The 20,564-nt window shown below is 45.4% G+C and overlaps 1 long non-coding RNA gene across 1 annotated transcript in view; it reads right to left on the bottom strand.

Annotated features, from left to right (window-relative positions):
- Positions 1–1,463: 1,463 nt before the first annotated feature.
- LOC114687076 overlaps positions 1,464–20,564 on the bottom strand; it is a 34,265-nt gene continuing 15,164 nt past the window's right edge. Inside the window, exon 3 of the long non-coding RNA XR_003733645.2 lies at positions 1,464–2,718. This is a non-coding gene — a long non-coding RNA (uncharacterized LOC114687076). The remainder of the gene's footprint in view (positions 2,719–20,564) is intronic.

Below are 20,564 nucleotides of genomic sequence, written 5' to 3' on the forward strand. Positions count from 1 at the left end.
CTCCTCTCCTGAAACCCTTATCCCTCCCTCCCTTCAGAGCATTCACTAGAAGAATCTTGAAGCACTGCCCAGAGACGATCAGGTGTAAACTCTAAAATTAAACCTTGTCAAACACCCGCAATGGAGCACTCGGTCACTGAACAAGTATTCTGCAGGCCTGTGGCCAGGCACAGTTTATATTCAGGGTTCAGGAACACACAAGAGTCATGGCCCTGCCACCTGGGTGTGGTCGTGCAGGCCTGTAAACTCAGCACTCTGGGGGCTAGGGTAGGAGGGCTGTGAGATGCAGGGCAGCAGGGGCTATATAATGAGTTCCAAGCCAGCCTGGGTGATCTGGTGAGACCCCGTCTTAATGCCCCCCACATCACCATAGACCAGTCAGGCTTTTCTTTACCTGGAGGGGATAGAATTAGGAACCAGACACTGATGACTAAGGCAAGGACATTTTAAAAATGAATAGAGATCTGAGGCTCTAGCTCGATCGGTAGAGCACTCACTTAGCATACACAAGGCCATAGGTTCAATCCCCAGTACTGCAAAATAAAAAATTTCTAAAAATGAATGGGGTTAGGCATTGCCATGCTCAGACACGCCATCAAAAACACAGGGGAGAAATGTGAAAAGAGACCAATAGAATCATACCAAACTTACAAGTTCCATGGCCAGACGATGCAATGATTGACAGGTTATGAAGGCAGTAGGGACCGTGGAGATGGCTCAGATGGGGTGCTTTACACTGGGCCTGACAACCTGAGCTCTGCCCACATGGTAGAAGGAAAGAAGCACATCCCCAAAGTTGTCCTCTGACCTCCACCCATGTGCCGTACACACACACCACACACACACACACACACACACAAAGAAATACACATTTTACAATGGCAATCTATGAAATGAGAGAAAATATCTGATAAAGTGTAGAAGTTTAAACGTAGGAGGGAATTCCAACAACTCAACAATTTAAAAAAAAAAGTCACGTGGCTGGAGAGGTGGCTTGGAGGTTAAGACGCTGGCTGCTGTTCCAGAGGACTGGGGATCAGTTCCCAGCATCACGGACACAGACGGCAACCGAAACATTCACAATAAGTAAGTCTTAAAAAACAACAAGCTGTTGTTGTTTATCTTTAAAAAAAAAAAAAAGCAAGAAGATTAAATGACTGTTTCTCCAAAGACATAAAATGGCCACCAAATCCACAAAATGGCATCTGACGTCATCCATCGTTAGAAAAATGCAAACTGGTGCCAAGATGCAACACCACGAACCAGTTAAGATGGCCACAGGGCCAATGAGATGGTTCAGATGGTAGAGGACCCTGATACCGAGCCTGATGACCTGAGTCCAGTCTCAGGACCCACAAGGTAAAGGAGAGAACCAGCTCCCGAGAGTTGTCCTCCGACCGCTACACGTGTGCCAAGACAGACGCATGAAGCCATACACGCACAGTCAACAATAAATAAATATGTTAAGAGGAGGCAGGGTCAGCAGCTTCAGGAATGCCTGGAACCGCCATCTTTATTTCTAGATCCACAGATTTAACTATCAGAAACAACTAGAATCGTACAGTGTTTGTCTTTTTTGGTATCTGGCCTTTTACTCACACATAGAGCATGTCTCCACATTTCCTCCCTTCTTGTGACTGAGTAGTATCCCACTGTGTGGGCATGCCACATTTTGTTTATTTGTTCATGTACTCATGGACACTTGGGTATCTTCTGCCCCCCAATTAGCGTATGTAATACTTCTACGAACATAAGCATAAGAACATTTCTTCAAGACCCCCTGCTTTCATTGCTTTTGGGTGTCTGTCCGGAGTGGAATTGCTGGATGTGGACAACAGAGACCTTGTTTTGCAAATTCCTGTTGCCCAAGCATAGTGCTTGGAATTCGGGAAACTTTGAACTATGCTTACAAAACAGGCTTAGGGAGATTCCTCTGCTAGGACTCTGGACGCATTATCTCCTCTAAGATATGATCTCTCTGTGTGCATAGGGGTGGTGGAGCTGGGGGTGCCCTTGGGTGTTCATGGAAGCCAAAGGACAAACTCAGTTGTTATTCTCAGTGCAGTTACTGGTCACCATTTTTTTTTTTAAAGACAGGGTCTCTCACTAGCCTGACCCAGGGGCCCCACTGTTCCAGTTCTCCAGCACTGGGATTACAAGAGCATGGCACCACCCCCCTGCTTTTGCTCGATCGTTTGTTATTAACGTGGATGTTGGGGGTTGAATTCAGGGTCTCATGCTTGTGAAGCAAGTACTTGACTGGCTGGGGCAGAACTGGTGGGATGGCTACCCATTCCACTGGGGCTTAAGAAGGCAAAATAAACCGATGCCAGGGAAGCAGGAACAGCGGGATGGCTGGCAGCCTACTGGAACGTCGGGTGGATGCAGAGGGGGCGTGGTCTTCATCCTAACGGGCACTGGCCAGTTTCAAGCAAGGAGGTGATGCCCTCCGACTTTCCTCTTGAAAAGACCCCCGAGGCCGCAAAGTGCTGAGTTCATCAGAATCCCACTCAGGTCCGGGAGTATGTTAGGGAGACACAAAGGTGATCAGGAACACAGGTACAGCCATGGAGACATGGAGGCATGGGAAAGACCTGTACGGGGACAGCTGAGTTACTGCGTAAGACGTAGGGCTGATGGTAGGGTGGGGAGGTGCGACATGAAACACCGTCTTCTGGACATGGCATGCAATCATGGACACACAGCAGCTGTGGCTACCTGCACAAACAAAGAAGCGAAGTCATGAAAGTTGGAGGGGACTCGTTGGGAAGAAAAAGGGGGTGTCGTCAGGAGCGGGAGGGGGATAAGAGAGGGCAATGGGAGAGGTGAGATGGTCAAAATGTAAAGATTTATGACTGGCAAGATGGCTCAGTTATGTAAGGGCATGCCACGAAACTATGAGGACTACAGTTGGGATCCCCACAACCTATCTAAATGCTGGGTGGCCGAGGCCCCGCTCCCCACCCCCTCCCGCCACTGTAATTCCAGTCTCAGAAGTTGGAGACTGGGGACCCCGGAGTAAACTAGCTAGGGAGCCTCACCATACAAGTGAGCTCCGGGGTTTGATTGAGAGACCCTGCCTCAGTCAATAAAGAATACCCAGCACTAACCTCGAGTGGGCCTCCACGCATGTGTACGTGTGCTCACACATCTGTGCGCATGGGCCTGCACACACGCACGCACACACTCACACGCACGCACACAGGAGAAGAAAAAAGTTAAAATGTATGTGAACAAAGACATAGGTCCGATGGAGTTACCGGAGCCAGCCCGCTTCCCACCTCGTGCACCATGTGGCCAAATGCCAGGCAGCCCTTTGCTGCTCACACCGAGCCCATGTTTAGACAGAAACAGTTGGCGGTGGCTGGGCAAGTGTCTCCGGGAGCTAGAGGAGGGTGAGGCGCGAGTTTCCTCCATATGCTGAGCCAGCAGATGTGTGCTTGGATCGGATGACAGCTATGGGGGTGGAGAGGCAAGAGGAGCTGAGGCAACCCAGCCAGACTTAAGCCTCCACAGTTGCTCTGGCTTTGAGGCACCTACGTCATCTGGGGTGCTCTGCTCTCCCCTCCAGACCTCTCTTTTAAAGAATTTTCTTTAAAGTCTTCTCACGATAAAAAGGAGCATGTGTTCTTTGTAGCTGCGTTGGAAATCACGGGGGGGGGGGGGGGGGGGGGGGGAATCAAAGAAGAAGAAGAAAAAAAAAAGTATCCACAAGCAGACAAACCAGAGATAAACTGGAAACATTTTTGAAATCTTTTCACTCATCCTTTTCCACGAAAATACATTCGTCAAAAATGAACATTTGAGAACGCGGTTCATGTTTTTTCAACGGTTTTCGAGTGAACGCCTGTTGACATGTAAAATTCCGTTTTTAAGCATGAGGGTCACAGAAAGGAAGCAGAAACTCCACTGTCTTGGTGGATTTTTCATATTCCACGTGGCTTTGCCGTGCCCACCCCCAACTCCATACATTACCTCACCAGCCTGACTTCTACTCTGATCGGACACTTTTTAGAGACACCATCTCCAGTAACGGCTTAAAATTTCATATCATGGACATGCTTATTTGCCACTCAGCTAGTATTAAATATTTAGTCTATTTTTTTTTTGTTGTTGTTAAAGGTAAAAAGAACTAGAGAATCCTTTTTTTCCCGCTTGTGACATTTCATTACATTATTTACTTCCTACGGGGGAGGACACAGTGTGCACTTATGGAGTCCAGAAGACAAGTTTGGGGAGTCAGTTCTCTCCTTCTACTCACCATGTGGGCCCTGGGATTGAACCCAGGTCTTCAGGCTTGGCAGCAAGTGCCTTTACCTGCTTCCCTTCTTGTGCACAATTACTAAGACTGAAAATATTCAGTGGATGGCATAAATGGTTGAAGATTCTTGAAAAAAGATTAAAATAATCACTTCCATAATCAGACAATATGAAGGCAACGATAGTGTGTGTATATTCACGTGTATGCACATACATGTGTTTGTGTGCACGTGTGTTCATATGTGTGTGTGTGTGGAGACCAGAGGTCGACCTTGGACATCATTCCTCAGAGATCTTTTACTTTTAAGACACTGTTTTCCACTTTTACCTGGAACTCACCAATCTGGCTAAGGTATCCCTTGGGATACGCATGTTTCCATGAATCCAGAACTGTTATTACAAAGCTTCAACACTGTGATATTCAACACTCCCCACCCCCACCCCCTCAGACAAGGTTTCTCTGTCTATCAGTCCTGGCTGTCCTGGAACTCACTCTGTAGACCAGGCTGGCCTTGAACTCAGAGAGATCTGCCTGCCTCTACCCACCAAGTGCTGGGATTAAAGGCATGTGCCACCCCCCCGACCCCCCCCCCTCCCCATGTCCAGCACTTTTATGTGAGTGCTGGAGATTGAACTTGAATCCATATGCTTGCAGGGCAAATATTTTATCCACCAAGCCATCTCCCAAGCCTTTGGGTAACTGCTTTTTCCTTTTTAAACAAACACCTCTTGCTTATTTATTTATACCCGAGTTCTATTGCTGTGATAAAGACCATGACCTAAGGCCGAGTCTACTTCAGCTTACAGATTATAGTTCATCAGGAAGGGAAGGCAGGGCAGGAACTCCAGGCCAGATCCTGGAGGCAGGAACTGAATCAGAGGCCATGGAAGAGCCCTGCTTACTGGCTTGCTCCCTCATTGCTCAGTCTGCTTTGCTATTTAACCTGGATCACTCACCCAGGGATGGCACCACACACAGTGGGCTGGGCCCTTCCACATCAGTCATCAGTCAAGAAAATGCCTTCACAGACTTGCCTACAGGACAATCTGATGTGGACATTTTCTTAACTGAGGCTCCTCTTTCCAGATGACTCTAGCTCATGTCAAGTTGACAAAGAAACGCACAAACAAAAACTGACCTGCACAATTTATTTATGTATCTTGGAGAGAGGCTCTCAGGTGACCCAGGCTAGCCCTGAGCTTTCTACATATAGCTGAGGATGACCTGGACTCTGATGACTTCAGCTCTTTGGTGCTGGAATTGTGGGTGAGCACTACGCACCAGCTCTGTGTGGTGTTTGGGTTGAACCCAGGGCCTTGTGCATGCTGGGTAAGAGTTCTGCCAACCTCAGCCTGGGATAGTTCTTTTAAGGTTTAGAGGGTTTTTTTTTTCTTTTTGCTATCTATCTATCCATCTATCCATCCATCCATCCATCCATCCATCCACCCATCAATCTATCTATCATCTGTCTACTATCCATCTATCAATCTATCATCTATCTACTATCTATCATTCATCTATAATCTATCTTCCATCTATCCATCCTGACTATCCTCTATCTACTACTTATCATCTATGTATCTACAATTTATTTGTCATCCAGTAATTATCTATCCAGTCATGTATCAATCTACCATCCACGTAGCTCCTTATCATCTATCTTCTCTTCACCATCCAGCTATGCATCTATCATCTGCATAGCTATCACCTATCATCTACCTGTTAATATTCTGGACCTTATCATGTTAGAAACTGCATTATGTTAGAAATCGTGATATCAAACAGAGCTTGCTGTCATGGTTAGTCCCTGTCCCAAGGGTGCTCCTCAATTCATACATGTACTTTTATTGGTACATTCATTCTATCACCCCTGACTTTATTCTTCTTTATCTAATTTAGAGTCCATGGTCTATCCTGACAATCATTTGCTATTAGTGTCCCACTGATATGTAACAAATTACCATACGCTTTGTAGCTTAAAACAAAGTTCATAGCCAGGTGCCATGGCACATATCTTTAATCCTAGCACTCAGCAGGCAGAGTCAGCTGGAGCTCTGTGAGTCTGAAGTCTTCCTGATCTACATAGCAAGTTCTAGGCCAGCCAGGGATGCATAGTGAGACCTTTTCTCAGATAAATATTTTTTAAGTTAACATCATTTCATGGTCTCATAGGAGACCAGGAAAGCTCAATTGGACTCTTTCTTTGCTTATAGTCCTCCAGGACTGGACTGGGTTCTAATTTGTGGGCCTTGGAAGAAGAACCGACAGGTCCATCCCTTTGCCATTTCTAACTGCAGTAGCCACTCTCCAAGACACCTCAGTGATCCTCACCTCCCAGTAAAGTGACTGATGTGAGGAACTGAGACTTCCTGCCAGCATCAAGCAATCAATCACTAGCTCTAGGGTGAGCCACCTGGGGTGTGGCTCCTCCTTCCCACCCTCCTCAAGACTTCCGGCCAAACCCAAAATGGCCAAACTCTTTACAAACGTAAGGAAGAAACTCCGAGCCAGAATGATCTAGCAAAACCACTGCTGACTCCCTGGACTACAGAAATGACGAGAAGACCAGGTGTGTGTGATGCCACGTGCCTTTAATGCAGAGGCAGGCAGATCTCTGAGAGTTTGAGGCCAGACTGGTTTACAGCCAAGGGTAGAGTGAGACCTTGTTTCAAAATAATTATTGGGGGTAGGGCGTGAATACATTCAAATACATATGTATGAAATTCTCAAAGGATTAATAAAAACATTGCTTAAAAGGAAATGGCAGGAAATAATACTGTTGACTATTTTCAGCCACTGTGTGTTTTGTGTTTCTTACATTTTGAAAAGTTTTTATTATGTTTAGTTGTGTGAGTATGTGTAGGGGTATGAACATAGGAATATAGGTGTATGAAGAGGTTCTATGCCACTGAAGGTGGAATTACAGGTATTTGCAGCATGGTTGTTAGGAACTGAACTCAGGTCTTCTGTGGGAGCAGAACACACTCAACTACAGAACCATTTCTTCAGTCCCTCTCTTTAAAAAAACACAAAAAAAAGCCTCTGTGTGTGTGTGTGTGTGTGTGTGTGTGTGTGTGTGTGTGTGCATACACACACACATGCCTGAGGAGCTGGATACCCCAGGACCTGGAGTTATGAACTGCCCAGTGTGGGTGCTGGAAACTAGGCCCAGGTCCTCTGCAAGGGCAGGATGTGCTCTCAGCCTCTGAGTCATCTCTTCAGGGATTGAAGTGGGAAGACACAGCCTGAATGTTGGAGACACAACTGCATGGGCTGTGTCCTGGGATGACTGAAAAGGAGGGAGTGAGCTGACAAGTATGTGTTAATTCACTGCTCTCTGCCCTTGACTGTGGACATGAAGAGATGCTTTAAATTCCCACCTCCTTGTCTTCCCAAAATGATGCACTGTAACCTGGTTGGTCTTGTTTGTTTGTTTGTTTGTTTTTTGTTTGTTTGTTTTGAGATAGGGTCTCACTACATAGCGCTATTGGCTGCTCTGGAGCTCATTATGTAGACCTGGCTGGCCTTGAACTCACAGAGATCCACCTGCCTCTGCCTCCTGAGGGCTGGGGTTAAAGGTGGATGCCGCCACACTTCATTTGGACTGTAACCTGGAACTGTGAATCGAATAAACTTTTTGTCTTTTAAGTTGCATTGGTCTGGGTATTTTTTTTTTTTAATCATAGCAATAGGAAAGGAAACTAAGATGACACTCATGATCCAACCACCTCTCCATGGCTACTAGTTGGGTGGTACCAAGCCACCAACGCATGAGCCTTTTGCAGGGACCTTCGTTTCCAAACTTTGATATGCAGGGTATTTACTCTGCCAGAGCCTGGTGAGAACATGACTAATCTATAAGTGGTTTAAATGTGCCCACCCCTCCCCAAATTCATACATTGAATTTCAAATCCCCATTCACTCAGAATGTGACTATACTTAGAGCTGCGATCTTTTCAGAGTAATGGAGGGTTTTTTCTTTTCTTTTTTTAAAGGAAGTGGGATGAATGCTAAGCGAATATGACTAACATCCTCATAAGAATAGGAGAATGGCACTCAGATACCACACAGCGGGGAAGAGCATGGAGTCTGACGCAAAGAGGATAGAAACCTGAAGGTCATGAGAGAGAGCTGTGAAGGAGCCAACCGACTGAGGAAAGAGAGAAGGAATTAATGAAGAAGAAGAAGGCTCTATCAGGCAGAAAGATGGTGCTGGACATGTGCCGTGAGACAGTGCTTTCTGTATAGGACAGGGAAACTGTGCCCATGAACTTCCAACAATACTGTTGCCTGAACAAGACCAGCATGACACACACCATCAGTTGAGTTGCCCGTGTGGCAGGGGGAAATCTCCCAAGGCCCTGCCTGCCCCCATAATGAAGAGCTACAGGCAATTAATGACTGCAGAGAGATGGAGAATCAGTCTTCTCCAGGGAGCAGCCCCCTGATAGATTACACAGTACCACGCAGTCAGCCCTAAACACATATACATACAAGCAACACTAAATGGACTTAGCAGGAGGTAGGAGGTAGGGGTGTGTGTGTGTGTGTGTGTGTGTGTGTGTGTGTGTGTTTGAGAGAGAGTGAGTGAGGAGATGGCACAAGAGGAACTGGATGGGGCAAGTGGGAGGGATGGAAATGTTGTAAATGCAGTTCTCATGTATGAACCTCTCCAAATTTTTTCAAAATAATAATAATAAAAAGAAATTAACATACAAAAGCCCCTGGTAGTGGAAAAAACTGGCAGCCATTAGCTCACCTGAGCTTCATGCACAAGCAAGCATGCTCTGCCCAAATTAAAGGCACCCAAGGAGGTGGGTAGGGTGTTAACAACCCATAAAAAGTCATTGCAGACCTCACCTCTCCTCTTCTCTCCTGTCTTGCCCTCTGGGAACCAGGCCGGATGGCAGGCTTGACATACCTCTCCCCTCCTCTCCCCTTTATCTCTCCTTTCACAAGCTCCCCACTTCCCAGTAATAGGTGTAGAGATCCACCTGTCTCTATACAATTCATTATGAAGAGGCATAAGCACCTAGAAACTTCAGCATCTGCCTCCTAGACTCCCATCAGCATCTTGATCTTAGATTTTTAGCCTCCAGAAATATGTTATACACTTCTGTTGTTTAAGTCACTGGGTCTATTGGTATTCTGTTAGGGCAGCTCTAACAAATAAATCCAGCTAGATAGATATCTGAAATTACAAAAAAGACAACATTCAATGTATTTCTTCCCACAAGAGAGAGCTAGGCTAATCACAAGTCTCTCTGAAGCATGGTACTGTTTATACAGAGGGTCCAGGGGCAGCAGAGGACAGGTGCTGTCCGGCTTTCAAAGACAGAAAGGGATTGACGGTGACGTCATCTGCAGAAGTGTGGTCTCTGGAGTGAGACCCCGCTGGATTGGTTGGCATGCAAAGGCGTGTTTATCAGACTGAGTCCATCTTTGATGGGCTCGGCTCTCCAAAGCAAAGCAATTGTTTGGCTTGCAGAAGCGTGTCCACTGAGGCGAGTCGTCATTGATCAGCTGAACGGGGTTGTATCTGATTCTGATAGCTACTTCCTTCCCTGGCTATGAACCAATATAGCTTTTCCTTAGCTCCTGGGAACTTTCTTATTCTTGACATACTGTTTTTCAGGTAACTGTGGCCCTAATAGACTGTCGGTGGACTGAGGCAAGAATGTGGTCTGCATTACTTATCTAAACACATACAAATGGCCCACAGTTTAGCATTCCATATGTGTGGGAATTATCATTATTTCACTGGGAGAGTGCATTCTTGGGAAATTTGCATGAGAATGGGTCAAGGATGTGCCTATGTCCAAGCTTAACTTTTATTTACTTATTTTTTTAATTTTAAGATTATATTTATTTATTGTGTATAGGGGTGTGGGTATGTGTACATATATAGTATGTATGTATGTATATGTGTGTGTATTTATAAGTGAACAGATCTGTGAGGATGAGCTGGTGCCGATGATGTTGACCATGAATCTGGAACCCTGAGTCCCTCACAGCCTACAATTATGAGTAATTTTCCAAGAGCTCTTCAGTTTGGAGTTAAGCATGCTTCTGGCCCAGGAGAATCTGGTCAGCTCCAGAAGTGACCTGATAGAATCCCTCAAAACCCAAAACCAAAGCAAAAACAAAACAAAACAAAACAAAGAGGCAAAGGGGGGAAAAAGGGAAAACAAAAACAAGACAGGGATAGGCCAGTCGGACTGACGAGAGCTGAAAAGGTGCAGTAATTGATCAAGAGGCAAATCATGAGTGTGAGGACATGGCGGTCGCTGTCGACCTTGACAAGAGAGTTTTCAACGGAAGGGCAGCCGGTAGACCTGACTTTAGTCAAAAAAAGAGAAAATGTGAGCAGAGGAATGTGTGTGCAGAGACTATGCCGCCAGCTCTTCGGAGGTGATATGGCTCTCACTGGAAACTGAAACAGCCGTGACCATCATCACACAAAGGCCCAGGAAGGAAACAAGGTGATCATTCCACCCGAGTGATGCTGGGTTTGAAGAACTTCAGAGGTTGAATTGGCCACTTAGACCTCGTTTAGGTGGAGGTGCGCAGCCATTCAGGGATTTGGGCAGGAGGCAGTAATTAAAGTTGGACTTTCTTTATAGCCACTATGTGTGTATGCCAGTGTGTTTATGTGTGTGTGTTTGTGTGTGTGTGTATGAATATGCGCGTTATGTTTGTATATGTGAGTTGTGCATGTGTGTATGCCTGTATGAATGTGTATATATGTGTGTGTCCCTGTGTGTATCTATGTGTATGTATATATGTATGTATGTATATATGAATGTGTGTATGTGAGTACATATGTGTATGTGTGCATGTGTGAGTGGGTGTGTGAATGTATGTGTGCGTGCGTGCGTGCGTGTGTGTGTGTGTGTGTGTGTGTGTGTGTGTGTGTGAGATAGAAAGGGAGAACATAGAGGAAGTAACATCAGAAGCCTAGGGAGACACGGTGGCAACAAGGGTGTGGTCATGAGGACAGACAGAGACTTCCACGAGAGGTTGGTGGTCAGACTTCTTAGGCAAATATGGGGATAGAGCCCTAAGCCGGGCATCTCCACCAACGCCCTCTGGCAAAGGTCAAGACCACACCACTGAGAAGGGGTGGGAAGAACTCAAGAACCAGAAAGGCAGGGGGGAGGGTGTGAAGTGACATCATCTGGCCATGGCATGGCCGTCACACTCATTAACTCACAGCAGCTGTGGTCACCTGCACAAGACCTGACCAAGACCAAACCACTCAAACTTCCAGCATAGGTGGGCAAGGGGGTTCTCGAGACCCCACCCTTCGCTGAGAAGCCACTGGCGGATGGTGACTTCAGGGGAAGGGACGGTCAGTTTTCTTTGAGGGTATGCCATTGGTAGGTTACTTGTGTCCCAGTGTCCGTCCCACACCCATAAGAATGTGGGTAGCAATGATTGAACTTGGTGCATTAATTTTTTTTAAAAAGGACATGAAGATGGAAGGAGAGACATTTTTTGGTGGAGAGGAGACATCTAGGGAGAGTGGGGGCAGGGAGTGGAAGATGGATATGATCAAGATCCTTTGTAGACACAAACAAAATGGTGGAAGAATGGATACAGAAAAATTTCTAAAATTTAAAACAAACTTTGAGAAAGTTAAAGAGATGTGGAGATCTGGGGAGAGGAACTCGGAGGCTGAGGTGTGTGATCCCTGAAGGCCTCAAAGCATCCACACGGAGCTGCGGGTCCACAGGGACCTCCTGGCCCACATCCTCACCTTAGTACATTCCCTTCATTTCTGAGCTAAATGCAGGTTGGGGCTGAGACATGTCTCCCTTGGCATCCAGTATGCAGGGGGTGGGTGAGGAGGGGAGGGAAGGAATAGCGCTGCTTGGGAGAGCTGCCACAGTCTCTTCTGAGTGTCCCAGAGTCCCAGAGGCACACATTTCCCAGCCAGCAAGAGACGTGCTTGTTACGGTTCTTCCCGATCAGACCCTAGTTCCTGGTTTTTATGATACCTTTTCCCCATTTGGGGAGGCCAATAATCCCCCATCATGTCGTGACTCGAAAGCTCTATATTTTTCACAGTGACCAGCACAGAAAATGGGCATGACTCTTACCTATTGAACTAGATTCTAAACTATACCGCAAGTTAAATTATAAAACCATAAAAATTTATTCCCTGGGCTGGTGAGATGGCTTCTGTGCATAAAGGAGCTTGCCACCAAGCCTGATGACCTGAGTTCAATCCCCAGACCCCACACAGTGGAAGGAGAGAACTAACTTTCTGCAAACTGTCCTCTGACCTCCCTGCATGCATGCTCTCCTCCACCACACACACAATAATAAAAAAGGTAACTAATTTTTTTAAAGAATTAAACTCAAATTATTTTTTTAAACTTTCACTATTATGACCTTGTATCTGTAACCAAGTACAAATTCATAAACACATACATAAATACACAGTCTTTTATTTTTTTAGTGGGTGTTATCTGGTTTTCATAAGGATGTAGCTTTCGGTTGCATTCAGGGAGCAGTACTTTTAAGTCAAATGTCGTGTGCTTGAAAGGCCTTCTGGTCTCTCCTGAGGTGTTGTGACAAACTGGGCTTCCTGCTAGAAAACGCCTCAGAGACCTATCTGCAGGATCTACCATGTATTCTCATTTCAGAAAGGTCACAGGGAATGGATTAAGGGTACAAATGCTGCAGGATAGGGCACAGGGCAGGAATTCAAGCTGAGGCTGTAGTGGCCCTCACCGAATTGGAAACAGTGAGGTGGGGTGTGAGGAAAGAATTATTTTAGGAGACAGCATGAGGGAGGCCGGTGATTGACAGGGCGCACCAGGTGTGGCAGAGACAACATCCCTAAGATGACCCAGAGTTAAGAATATGAGGATATTAAGTTGTCTGCAGGAGCAGAGTCACAGTCTGATGGACACCAGTTCTGGTAGAGTGTGTCCCCTCGCTAGCAGGAGAGACAGTAAGTTCTGAAAGTAGAGCTGGGTCTTTCATCCTTTGTGGGACTCCATGAAAACTGAAAATGGTTCAAAAGTCAGAGGAAGTGCCTGGGGAGCTGGCTCAGACGGTAAAGTGTGTGCCTGTACAAACACGAGGACCTGAGAGCAAATCTCCAACAGTCACGTAAAAAAAAAAAAAGAGTCAGCCCTAGTGACAAGGCCCTGTTATCCCAGTGCTGGAGGCTAAGACAGAAAGAGCCCTGAGGCTCACCGGCCAGCTGGTCAAACTGAAAGAGTGAAATCCAGATTCGGTGAGAGACCCTGTCTCAAAACCGAAGGTGGAGAGCCATTGAAAAAGACTCGTGATGTCAACCTCTGGCTGGCACACACACAAGGGCAGGAAAGGCATCAAAACCACTAAAGTCAGTCTGTGACACAGGCCTCTGAGCCCAGCCTTTGTGGAAGCTGAGGTAAGAGGTTCAGAGGTGCCTGGACCCATTGGGCTATCTCGCCTGCACCAGCTTGTCTATTTGTTTTAAGGGGAGGAGTAAGGAGATGAATTTTGTTTTTACCGGAAGACAAGACATCAGATTCATCCATGTGGAGCCCCCAGAAACAAGTGGATAGAATACTGGGGAGATCAAAAGAGTGTGATTGGGATTCAAGGCGAGTTTAGAAGCCGTGAAGGAGACTCTGATCTGCCAGGGATCCAATATGGAAAACAAACCCAGCACAGAGTTTTGATGACCTCAACACTAAGGCTTTTAAACACCTAATTGAGAGGATGACTTTCAATTCATAAAATCACTGTGGGAGGTAGCTCAGTGGTCGAGTGCTCGACCAGTATATATAAGGTCCTAGGTTCAATCCCTGGTAACAGACATAAATAAATAAAAATAAAACCTTACAAAACCTGAAACACTTGTCTAAGATCCTTAGACAAAGATATGACCTTGATTAATTCACTATTTCACAATTTCCTCCCCTAGTCTTGTCCAAATGACAAATTCTGAAAAATATGAATTGTCCAGACTGGTGATCTAGCTGAGAGGGAGCAAGGAGGAGTCCAGAAAGCAAAGACTAACAGAGACGAGACTTCGACTCCCACTGAGTATTTATAATGCTGTGAACCACATTTATCTATCCACCCATTCATCCCTCCATCTAGGAAAGAATATATACTTTGTGAATGGGATGGTTAACCAGAAAGGCAAGAACAACTCATAACAAAGCATTATGTTGACCATTTTATCTGTGTTCCTGATGGGGCAAGGAACTGGCAAACAATGACCCATTGGTCAAAATGTGTTTTTGTATGGCCCACAGGCCATGGGTTGTTTTTGTTTTTGAGACAGGGTCTCGGAGCCAGTCAGAATGGGCATGGCTTCAGAGTGGAGTGGCCAGACAGACCTGGGTCGGATTTTAACCAGTTCCTTCATGGGAAGGATGACCTTTGTCATATGAAGCAGAAGAGTACTGGGCAGAAAATTGCAGAAATTGTAAGTGTGTTGGGGGAGGGGGAACAGGGTATATGTGTGAGTGTGGTCCTGTGCCCAGTGTTTCTGTAGAGATCAGGGGACCGTCTTGGCAGTTGGGTTTTTCTCTTCCACCTTGTTTTTTGAGGCAGACTCTGTTTTGTTTTTTCTACCATGCTGCATACTGTCCAGCAAGCTTCCAGGAGGTTCTCTTATTTCTGCTCCTCATCTTGCCAAAAGGAGTGCTAGGGTTATAGATGCATATCACCACCTTCCCTCCCCATTTTTAAAAATGCATTCTGAGATTGAGTTCCGGTCATCAGACTTACATGGACAGGGCTTTTTTACTTACCCAGCCATCTTGCTAGATTATATTTATGACTATTAATGACCCCAACTCTATGTCTGGAATTTTCATTTACTTCAGTCAATAAATTTTCCTTTTTATTGAAGCCAGTTTGAAGTTAAAATATTGTTTTAGATCCCAGGTCATTTATGTATTTTTCTCTTTTTCCCCATTGACAGTAAATTCTATGAGAACAGATGGAAAATATATTTTGCTCACTGGTACGGTCTCCTTGCCTAAAACCTTCTCTGACGTTGCAAACATTGCTCAGGGTATGTGAGTGTTTTTATTATTCATTTGATATTGATCTCACCCCAATCCCAACAGGCTCATTTCCACACAACACAGTGTTTGACTTTATTTTCATTCATTTCTACATCCCCCAGACCCTAGCATATGTTCCATGTATGATAGCTCCCTCTGTACCACAAGAAATAAGAGAATAGATACCACATCTGTTTTAATAACAATGCATCCTGTGGACCCAGCACTGCCTAACACACAAAACCCTACTCCCTAATCCTCATCCGTGGAACGACAGACTAAATGGATCGATAAATCGTAAGTACGCATGCAGTCAACGCCACTGCAGTTGTTGGTAGGAGCTTCTGAAATGAGGATCTGTGACTTGATGGGATCTGCAAAGAGTCACAGAACCAACTTTCTACAGTTCTGGAGAGATCAACAAGAGTCTTGCATAAGCTAACAGTGAGTTAGTTAGGACTCCAGAGGATGCTCCCTTCCCCCACTAACTTAGGTTGACTCCAATTGTTCTGGTTTAGCCCCTCTCAAGAGCTGTTAGCTGTTGTGAGCCACAGAGTCAGGTTCATCCTATTACCATGGAAACTGCAGCTGGAGTGAGGAAGGAAGGCTGAGGAATGGGCAGGGATTGAAATTTTCCAGCTCTCCAGGCAGACTGTGTTGGGGGGAAGAAATCTGATCAGCATACCATCGGGTCTCAATAAACTTAATGAACATTCAATGTTTCATGAGGATGTGAGACCAAAAATTAACCATGCTACTGGATAGGAGCTCTCAATTAAGGTGACATAAAGAAGGGCTGGAGAGATGGTTTCAGTGGTTAGGAGTGCTTACTGCTCTTGCAGAGGACCCTGCTTGGATTCAAAGCACTCACGTTGGACAGTTCAAAACTACCTTTAACTCCAGACTCCAGACTGATCAGACCACACACACACACACACACACACACACACACACACACACACACACAGATTTAAAATTTATTTTTAAAAAAGATGATAAAAGTATCACATACAGCACAGCTTTATAAACTGCAATTTGTTTGGGCACAGTCTCCTGATCTCCTTGGACTGTGTAATTGTTCAGAGGTGCTTATTTATAAATTCCATCACAGTACAGTTTTCTTTCCTCCTCCAGCTCTTCTTTTTCTAAAAGGAGAAAAGCTGTCTTCCCCCTCAGACTTAACAGTTGCTTTAGGGTGCCAGACAAAATACAGGCCAGCCAGTATATCCAAGTTGGACATTCTTGTGTGTGTTTTTAAATTGTTTATCTGAAATTCAAATTTAGCTGGGTTATTCTGTGTTTCTTTTTTCACTTGCTAAATCTGGAAGCACTAGCTCTCACACTGGGTTGCTTTGTAGCAAAGGCAACATCGGTTTTATCAACTCTTCTATTAGGCCATTCACCTAGCAGTAGCTCTAGACACTGTACTCTTTCAGTGCAAAGTCAGGCACTGGGAAAATAGTTATTGAGTGGGTTAGGAATGCAGTTCAGTTGACAGAGTGCCTGTCTAGCGTGAATGAAATACTGAATTGGATCCCTGGGGCTTAGGGGGTGGGAGGCAAGATGATCAGAGGTTCAAAGTCATCTTGGCTATCATAGTTAGTTTGAGGCTAGCCTGGACAACATCAGATTTTTGTCTAAAAATGAAGAGAGAGAGAGAGAGAGAGAGAGAGAGAGAGAGAGAGAGAGAGAGAGAGAGAGACATGTCACAGAACACCTATTCCCTGCCAATTACCATTGCAGATGAAATAAATAAATACTTCATGGAACCCATGTTGGCTCTCTCCTTCAGAGCCATAAAAATCATAGATGTGCCTTTTTCCTCTCCAACATAATGAAACCTATTGAAGGTAACTCTAAACTGGAAAGTTACTTTGAAAGGATTGCAGGTCCTGGTGTAAAAGGAGTGTGCACAAATATGCATCTCAAAGAACCTCAGATCCTTGGGTACAATGCATAGAGGCCATTCTTCCACTGTCCACCCTCTACAGAAGAATCAGTGAGTAACCTATAGCAATGGGCATGTGCAAACACTGGGAGTCAGACTTGGAAATAGATGGGATAGGTGAGGCTAGCTACACGCACAGAGTGCCTAGGACAGGAACTCATAGGCATCCATGCAGGTAGACGTCTCAGGTGGCTGCCCTTGGCAGCCCATTGGGAGTCAAGGATTCACTTGATGACTGCACAGCCCAGATTCCTGAAGGGTTAAAAGATCCTAGAACCAAAATGAACACTAAAAGCCTGGGGCCCTCTCCTACCCTCCCCCCCCCACGCACAGCTGATCTGTTCACCGAACTTGGTGTTCCTAATTAGCATGGACCAGAGGGGAAGAAAACCTGTAAGAAGCTTAGCAAGGGGTCTAAGAATCCTTTGCCAAGGTACCTGACCTTTAAGTCCCTTTATTGAAATTCTGTTCACGGAAGTCAAAAACTGCACCTAGCATACAACTCAGTGGTGGTGTTTTAAGGAAATTTATGGAGTGGTAGTTCCTTGCTGCCGATCTGTTTCCGGATCAGCTGTGGGCCATCACCAGCATTCACTTTCAGAATACTCCCATCCACCCCTCACCCGGGATGAGGTGGAGTGGGGGGGTCACAAAAAACCCTTCCCATCAGCCTCTTTGTGTGGGTTGTGGCTCCCAGTTCCAGGGAAGCACCCATTTGTTGTCTTTCTTTAGGTTTTTCCATTCCCAACATTTCATAAAAAAAAAAAAAAAAAAAGGAATCTTCGCAACTTGCCATCACCTCTTTTAACTAATCAGCCCGTTTACCAGAAGTTTGGGATCACTCCTAAATGTTTTAAAAGTTCAGAAGCGCGTGCTGCAAGGTCAGGTGAGTTACTATTGAGTGTGTCTAGAAAGAAGACGTCTGGCCACTCCACTCCCAATCCCCACCACCACCGACCTTACGTCTGGCTTCTTTGCCCAGTTTCTCTTCACCCTCGATTGAACATGCTTGTTATTTTCTAAGTCACTGATAAAAAGACTGTTAAGGAGTGCCCACTTTGTCCTCTACCTGGCTTGGCTTTGGATCTTGGTCTTCTCCCTCGCTACCCATGTGTCTCTAGCACCATAGTTTGCAGGGAACACCAGTTTCTGGATTAAATGAGTCACTGGAGGGAAAGTTACTGCATAGATGGAGTCCATCTGGCTGAAAACATTAGCTCTACATTTCCCACAGGGATTCTTAATTTTATCTTTCTACTCATCCATCCATCTAACTCTTTATGAACTCTCGAATTAAAAAAGAAAAAAAACCCACCAAACTGGGTGTGATGAGAAATGCCTTTTATCCCAACACTCAGCAGGCAAAGGCAGAAGGCTCTCTGAGTTTGAAGACAGCTTTCTCTATACAGAGAGTTCCAGGCCAGTCATGGCTACATAGTGCGATCTTGTCTTAAAAACAGACGTGAAGCAAAGGGTAAAATCCTAACCAAGGTGACATGGCTTCAGAGTGGCTATTCTAACCGTATAGAAGTCCCCTGAGATATATAAAGTTTGGGGACGGAGCAAGTGTTTGAGTAGCTATTAATCTAGCTGTGTGGTGTTTTGATGTGTGAGTTCATTATCTCTGGTCTTAGAAAGGAATCTTTGAAAAAATTATTTCATGTGTGTGTGTGCATGTCTTTGGGTACATGGCTGCCGCAGTGTGTAAAGAGAGGTCGGAGAACCAAATTTCAAGGGTTGGTTTCTTCCAGTGGGATCAAACTCAGGTCATCAGGCTTGGCAGCAAGTGCTATTATTACCCACAGAGCCATCTCATCTACCCTACCTATCTAGAGAAAGAAGGTCTCTAGTCCAGGGTGGCCCCCCCAACTTCCTACATAGACAAGAATGATCCTTAACTTTCTGTAGCCTTGCTGTGCTGGGGTCACAGGCTTGCACTGCTCTATGTGATTGTAATCAGTGCTGAGGATCGAATCCAGGGCTTAGTACGTGCTAGGCAAACATTTTACCAACAGATCCACAGCTCTATCTGGGATCCTGTGTTTGGGGAGGAAAAAAAAATGGTGGTATTAAATACCGCCGGCATCCTGCACCCCACCCCCACTTTTTTTTTTAATGATGCAGGTCAATTTATAACACAAAATTATTTGTTCACTTGCAGTTGATGGGAATTTATTCCTCCTTCCTCCAAGATCATTTTGATAATTTTGGCATTTAATATATTTTCAACAAAGGTTGTTCAACTCTGGAAATGAGGCATTTGCTTGATGTATGCAGATTTATTTGATTATAATCAAATGCTATAGTGTTTCAGAGCGTACACAGTCTGCCGCGGTGGAGACGGGTTAGAGGCTCCACTTCTTCCTAACGGATGGGGTTGTTGGGCATCTTAACCCTTTGAGGCCCGGGCTTCGGGCACATAGACGGGTAACAATGGCGTACTACCTTCCCTGACCGGCAAGGGGATTAGCTAGGAGTCTCCGTGCAAGCACGGTACCTGGCAGCAGACAGGCGATTGCACAACTGTCAGCTGTTGTTATTTCCATTATGCCGAGTTCCTTCCAATTAAAATCACTTGGGGATTGTAAACCTCCGTGAACCAGTTAATTAAAATGAACTGGGAAGAACTCCACTGGTTTCTAGGCCTTGGCACGCTTTGTGGAACGGATGAATTATCTGTTCCTTGAAAGTTGGAAGGAAGTTTCTGCTCCTTCTAAAGTCACCGTTTCGAGTCATGCCTTTTCTTCCCTTTGCGGGGGAGGGTGTGTTTTTGAATACTCCCCCACCATTTAAATAAGGGTTTTTAAAATTTAATCCTAAGAACAGGGTCAGCCAACTCTTTCTGTGAAAACCAAAATAGTAAATTTTCAGACTTTGTGGAACATACAGTGCCTTCTTTTTTTTAAAGAACTATTTTAAAAGTGTGTGTGTGTGTGTGTGTGTGTGTGTGTGTGTGTGTGTGTAGGCGGGCACACCGAATGCAGGGGGCAGGTGCTTTTGAGCTGCTGCGGGAGTGCTGGGACTTGAACCCCAGTCTTCTGGAAGAGCAGCCAATGCTCTTAACCACTGAGCCATGCCTCCAGCCCTACAACCTGGGTTTTAATGGTGGTCAATTACTTAATGGGCCCGTGTGACTTTGAACCCATTACTCCACCCTCTCCATACCAGTCCTCCTCCGTAAAAGAGGATTCGCTGATAGTACCTGCTGTAGACAGGTGTCATGGGGATCTGATAAGCTAACAGCTATTAAGTCCTTAGAGGTTTTCTTGGCACTTATCAGCTGTCGATATTAGCTTCATTACTTCAAAATAAGGTATACCTGGGGTTTAAA

Source organism: Peromyscus leucopus, chromosome 1 (assembly GCF_004664715.2).
Source record: "Peromyscus leucopus breed LL Stock chromosome 1, UCI_PerLeu_2.1, whole genome shotgun sequence".
Classification (NCBI taxonomy): domain Eukaryota; kingdom Metazoa; phylum Chordata; class Mammalia; order Rodentia; family Cricetidae; genus Peromyscus; species Peromyscus leucopus.